Here is a 7189-nt window from a genome sequence, read left to right as displayed (position 1 = left end):
TTAAGTTGAGCCTTTCACATTCTTTTTTTTTTTTTTCCCGACCTGTGAGCAGACGCTAAGCGTACATTTGGTGTTTCGGATGGCTTATGCCATTTTTACAACACTCATTCCAGATTAGGAATTGTAAAATGTAATCAGCAAGATAATACAACGACATCAATATGGAAATAAGCTCAAGGTACAAGTGATGGCGCGACATTCCATAGATGAGAAGTTACGGTCGATTGTACTGGACCTATTACTTCCTCAAACATTAAACATTCCCAACTTATTCATTTAGTTTGGGATTTAGACAGAGATTTCACAATCGTTACCTATTTTTCGTCAACGTGTTGAAACGTGTTTATTCTGGTCAGCAAAGACATGAAATAAGGGGCTCCTTTACTATCAGCGGAAGCTCTGTCATCTGAAAGTGTATCTTGGAAGGACACATTTACAGTACAGATACACCTGAAAGAAGGGCAATCGGTCAATCTAGTCTGAAAGGGCGGATTTTCTGCATTAAATAGAGGAAAGTGTGTCTTATTCTCTGTTTGTCGTGAATTATGGAGGGGGAAAGTCTTCATAACCCTAAAGTCAAAGCAGTCGGCAGCATGGGCAGCTCACCATAACTATTGTGGGAATCTTAGTACAGATGTTTCTGAAAACCAAGCATTTGTGAGTCATTTTCAATCGGGGAGAAAAAAACATTCAGTTTCATTGACCCCCCGCGAGCCCTCGAGTGCTTTTTTTTATTTTGCTTCCGTCCCGTTCCTTTTTTTCAATATTTCCATTGTTAGATGTTCAGCATGTCTCCAAAAAAATCTGCATAAGTAGTATCGCATCCCATATTGAATTTTCCTATGTTTCTATTTTGTTTGCAGCATAACACCCTCTGAAAAACAAGTTATTTCAACTGTTTATGGCGTTGTCTTATTACATCATGTAGCCAGCAGTTTAGTGAATATTTGATGAGGTTTATTTGTAGCTGCTGGTCTCAGTTCAGTCAACCCTGCACTGAATAACGTGATTATTTTGGGTATGTTTTTTGCCAAAATTATGTCATGATTTATTTATTATTCATTCAAGGAAAAAGGCCACTGGGTCCCACTGGAGGGATTTGGGGTTCAGATAGTTAAACCTCACTTTTAGTCAATAAAATGTTTTATTGATCGACATGAAAATCAGCGATAGACCGGGGGAGGGGGGGGGGGAATACGGAATGCCTTCAACCACTCCGTTTAAATTTGAAAAGCAATAGGATAACAATACTCCAGCTGCCCTACACCGATAAATATCCTGCCGAAAAGACAGACAAACAAACGGCATGGGAAGATGAATCGCCTGAGTAATGAGGAAGACAGTCAAGCAAACTAATCAACCACTATTCATGCACGAGAGTGGAGATCCAGGTGTGTGACGAAGAGGACGTACACAAGCTATTGATTGAAGGATTTGAAACAGGATTCAAAAGCTGCAATACAAAAGAAGTGGGGGCGTGTTCAGCAGGTATTAAAGATATGATATATAGAATAAAACAATACATTCACTTATTCATTTTCTAATGTTTGATTTAAAGAGGGCAGCCATATATGCGGCAGTATTTTAATGTTTCCGCCGCAAAGCTAGAAGAAACCTTGTCCGATTCTGACGGGAGATCCACGTTCTCCCTGTGTCTGCATGGGTTTCTTCCAGGTTCTCTGGTTTCCTCTAACAGTAAAGCGAGCAAGTAGGTTCACTACAGACCCTACATTGGCCAGACTTGTGAATGAGAGAGTAGATGTTTGCATCTCCCTGTAATGTGTGAGCAGTTGCACGTGTCCGTATTTGGTCTTGCGATCGATCGGTGATCAGTTCAGGGTGAGCCCCGCCTCTCGCCCAATGATCGCTGGAATAGGCTACAGCCCTCTCCTTCCCCCACAACTGTGAGTGCAGGATAAGCTGTATAGACGATTAATGAATTGATGGATTTATAGAGTAATATTGTTTTAACATCCACCAGAGTACACCACATTACCGACATGATGTAAAATAATAATGCCAAATTTATTTTGGCAAAAGATTTAAAACGGCTTATAAACCGCCTGAAATTTCAACCGCTGCAGTTTTAAGAGCGTTAACCGGGATTAACACAATACGGATGATCAGCGTTTTTGAAACTCGCTGTCGTCATCGGAATCAGTTTATCTTTGCGCTCGCGCTCATCAGGGTGATGACTCACCCCGCTTGAGCGAAGACCCCTTCCATTTCCAGCATTTATTTCACATCCGTTTACGTTTCTGTGCATAAATGGCGTGAGCGGGGTGAAGTCAACGCCGCCTCTCTGCACCAGTTCGCTGTCATGGCCGGCGCGACACTGATTTCACAAGACCGCTGTTATTATCTTAACAAGCGTGTCATTTCCTCTCAGTGTCAAGACTTGATATTGGGGGGGAGGGGAGGCTTCACCTCTTTGTCGCAAAATGTCACAATCCATTAAGGAACACCACCTTCAAGGCCTCAAAATATTATAAATCTTTGAGTCACTGGAGGCCAAAGGTCACACTGCTTTTTATTTGTCTACCTGCTCATTTCGATGCGAGCGCAGATGTTCCCGCAGGCGACGACATCCGCTTCCTCCTCCGGAAGGCTCACCGTTTCTCCCTTTTTTTTTTTTTTTTTTTTTTTTGTTTGCCTTGTCACAGCCTGAATTCAGACTCTTTCACCCGCCGCCGTAATTAGCTGGATTTAAATTTTTAATGACCCCCCCCCTCCCCCTTCCAAACTCCTTCTGCCGACACCACTGTTTCCATTTTGAAGTACGGCTGAGATTCGGCCACCGTCCGCGGTTTGCAAAGACAGATTTATTCCATCGGCGAGGAACATGGAGATTAATTTTCTAGGCATATCGATGAAAATCGCCGCCGTGGTCGTTGCATCCACGTCTCCTTGATCACTCTGCTTTGGTTAAAATACCCGTGGAATAAATAAAAGCTGCAGTATCGACATAGTCGCTCGAGGCTCATCAACTTTGCCTGGGATTTATTCTCATGTCCCCTTGAAAAAAAACACTGGCAATATTCCACTTTCCTTATTTAATCTGTTTGTCTGTATAATCTTCCCTAAAGACAGGAAGCAAAGCTGGAGGCAGCAGAGATGAGGATGTTGACGTTTCTCTTTGGGAGTGAGGAGGAGTCCATTGATGGAACGGCACGTTAGATTTTCTGGAGGTAAAAGTTAGACATGTGTGCAGGAACGATGGTGGAGATGTAGATAGAAGGATGCTGAAGGTTGATCCGCAAGCCAGGAGGACAAGAGGAAGATCAGAGAGGGGAGTTAGTCAGAGTGAGGAAAAGAGGATGAACAGTTAGACAGCGGAAGAGGATTCGATGTTGTGTCTTCTGAAGGAAACCGTTTCTGTAAAATTTTTCCAGTGTCTTCTAGAACACCAAACAAACAAACAAACGCAACCATTACAGGAAACAATGTAAACATCAGTGATTTTTCTGTGCTGCTGTCAATTCCTTCAATAGTGAGATGTCTGCGCTGAAGAATCGTGCCACACAGGACAACAGTGTGACCCAAAGATGTGTTTTCACTATTGGGTAAGTTGACAGACTTTGATTAGACCGTTGATATCTGAGGTCAGGTTTTGTTATCATTAGTTTTGTTGATAATATGATATGAGTGAAGAAGTAAAGATCTTGTTCGGGATTGGGTCGATTCATGTAAAAGACGGGTCAGCGGAGTTGGTTGCCTGTGAAATACCTATGATGAAAGAAGAAGGACTTTCAAACACACATGAAATGTAATTTTTAAAACATATCTTTAGCCGTGCTGGTCAGCGCTTCCGCCTCTCCCTGCTTCGCTTTCGACGTATAAAACGTGCGGTGGGTTCATTGGAGAGCCTTAGAAAATTTCCCTCGCGTGTGAATAAGGGGGGGAAATGGTTGTTTGTCTCAATATCTGGCCCTGCAATCGACAGGCGACCGCTCCAGGACGCACCGCCTCTCGCCCAAAGGTAGCTGGGATACGCTACAGCACCTTAACTATAGGCTATGTGGTTGATAATGAACGAATGAATGAATGAAGGACATGTGAATGGTTCAACCGGTCCAAGGTGAAGCTCAACTGTTGCCCAATCACATTGGGGTAGAGTTCATCGTGACTAATTCTGAAGTAGTATAGATAATAAAATATATAATTTAACATCATAATTGGTTGGTGACTCGATCCAGATTACTTTTGTTCTTTAAAAGAACTACTAACCTCTAAAACACAGGGGCTTTGACACAAATCCCCAACACCCAGCCGTGACAGCGCAGCACTAATGCCCAGCATGAGAGCAAAATAATAATCTTTCAAGTGCTGCTACCTTACAAGGAAATTCCCAGGCTGTCAGAGGCTAAAATGAAAGAGCGATGGTACGTGAAGGGGAGCCGGTGCTCCTCGGCACTCCTACTCCTGCTGCTCCTCCGACTCCCGCTGAGATGTTAAAACCAACGGCGCTTCTGCTTGGAGATCAGCAGGACCGCAGGGACACTGCGGTGTAAAAAATAACTGTTTCGGTGCGGATTCGATTGACCGTTGATATGAATAAGACGTGGAGAGAGCAGGACAGACACAGTGTGTCTCGAAACGGAAATATCGGAATATATCCTGACATTTTACTTCGGAGGGATACTTGGTTGTTGTGTAATGGATGGAAATGCAAATTTTTACTGTGAATCTAATTACGGTAAATGTAAAAGATGCCAGTCTCTTAATCCCCAATGCTATATTCACTTTAGAATACAAAACCGTCCCTCATTTGAATATTCTACAGTCAGCTATGAATTTTAAATGTGTTTATGGGTTTTTCATGCAGAAAAATTGGAATATATGAAATAAATATATGCAAAGAATGATGATTCAGATACTCACAGATTAATTGGCCAAGTAAATTGCAAGCATTTGGGTTATGCTGTTATTCAAATATCATGTGAATCACCTCTGAATGCTGCCCAGAAGCCTTTAAGAGTAATATATATATTTAAATTACTCTCAATATATGCCCCAATATATAAATGTATTACATATACATTATATATCATATTATATATATATTTGCTTGGAACTTCATAAAATAGTCATTTAATCAGATTTCATTGATTTCTCCCGAATGTACATGAATCGTTACAATTGCTGATTTTTAGGTAATGTAATGGTTAAGTCATGTTAAATTGAATGTTAAATTTGACTAATTCTTTCTTAAACCTAGCTGGTTTCTATCTTGTTTTAGACTCTTAGACTCTTGGACTCCAAGACATATTTAAAATAAATACAATCTATAAGACTTTTTCACAATAGTATGTCAAAATGGCACGACATCCGATGTACATCTTTATATTCTGCGGCCCCATTTCTGAGTGGGAATATATATCTCGTCTTGACCTACTGGTCCATTTAGATGTCACCAGAGATTTATTTCCTCTTCAAAGTGTAAATACTCTTAATGTGTAAATCATTTAATATATCTGGATGGGGGTTGCCTTCATTGACCTCCAATAGAGACGTTGCCGCGCTGATTTTGGGGGATTTAAGCTCCGCTTGCTCCGGCCCAGTTTGTGAAATAAAGACTTGAGAGTTTATTTTAATGAAGCGATTCATACACACACACCTAATTCATAAAATTCGAGCAGAAGCCGGTGGATTTATCCAGACCTTTATCAGAATTTCAACAAATTCAATGCACTCATATCGTGAGGATGAGCGTTTAATCGCTGTTTACAGATCATATGTTGCGATTGGGGGGCGGGTAATTAGCGGCGACTGGCGATCATCATTTTGTCTTTCATTCCCCGGTAATCCAAGTTTCTAAAATCGCCCTTGAGATTTAATAGCTCAGGATTTGAATATATCCAGTTTCAACTATATCTGTAAAGTTTTTCATCATCATCCTTCTTCTTTTGTGTTGCTCTTCCCTCTCTGTTGCCTGCCTTTCCGACTGTCGACTCCCCATTTTCTCCATAAGCCTCCTTTTCTCCCTTTTTTTTTCTTTTTTTTCACAGAGCCTTCCTCTGACAACGATATCACAAATATTCGCAAAAAAAAAAAAAAAAAAAATTAAAAACAGTCCTCTCTTACTTCTATTGCTAATTCACCCTGGATGTTGTATTAGCGAGATAGCTAGAAGTCATGCTCGTCCTCCTGATGGCCGCTCATCTCCCAGCGGAGTATGTGGCCTACATTTATTGTGGTGCAGCACAAGGCTGAGTGAGTGTGTTCCTCCGCCAAACAACTCCGGTGTTATAACCCCACTCTCTATTTGTGCATTCGACATTTTGCGGCTAGGCGTCCGTTTCCCCCGCAGGACAGACACACGGACATGTATCCAGTATCTCCGAGCTCATCATCGGCCCCTCGGCGTGCAAAATAAGTCCCTTTAACCTCTTGCAGTATGTTATGAATGTGCAAAATGCACAGTGGATAAGCACCTTCATATGTGAATATACTTCACATATATATATATATATATGTGTGTGTGCAGGGAAACACCCAGAAATACACACAAAGGTCACCCTCTTTGGCTTCATTAGACGCTGCTTTATTAAGGCTGACAGATGTGCCCATAAATCATACGTCCCCAGGTGGAATGAGAAGATACAAAACAAACTGAACACAGTTAAGGTGAAACAGAAGAAACAACAGAGAGAGAAAGAGGGGGTTGGGCATTGAAGTATTCACACAGAGCCTTCTCCTATTGCTGGCGATATCTTTAACAGTGCTTCTTGAAAAAGAAACGCCGAATTAGGATTTCATCTTCTCCCTTCCATCTTCAGCATCCCTGTAGACGAGTGATAAGCCGCTTCGGTTGCATTGCCTTTTGTCCAAGAAAGAAGAATTCAAAGCTTCAAGAATGAAATGAGAGGTTCACAATAATGAAAATTCTTCAAAAAGAGAAACAAAGTTTCTCTGCCTTGGGTCGAGCATGTAATGACTGCAGTTCTTTGTTTCTGCAGACGGTTCCTTTAAGTCTGAACATTATAAAATATTTAAATAAGTGAGACAGGGGGGATGGTTTTGATGAATCGTTGGATCCTGAGGATGCAACGGCTGACCTCAAGCGACACTCGCTGTTTACTCTACCTGGATATGAAAATGAATTGTTGTAGATCTGTCAAAAGGATTATAACATTAAAAGAACAGCGTCGACGTTTAAAATGTTGTGAATTTAAGCAAAATTTACGAT

Source organism: Fistularia commersonii, chromosome 12 (assembly GCF_037954325.1).
Source record: "Fistularia commersonii isolate RoL2024-O1a breed Wild chromosome 12, RoL_Fcom_v1.0, whole genome shotgun sequence".
Taxonomy (NCBI): Eukaryota; Metazoa; Chordata; class Actinopteri; order Syngnathiformes; family Fistulariidae; genus Fistularia; species Fistularia commersonii.
The sequence above is the reverse complement of the archived record's forward strand: the minus strand, read 5'-3'. Positions refer to the sequence as shown.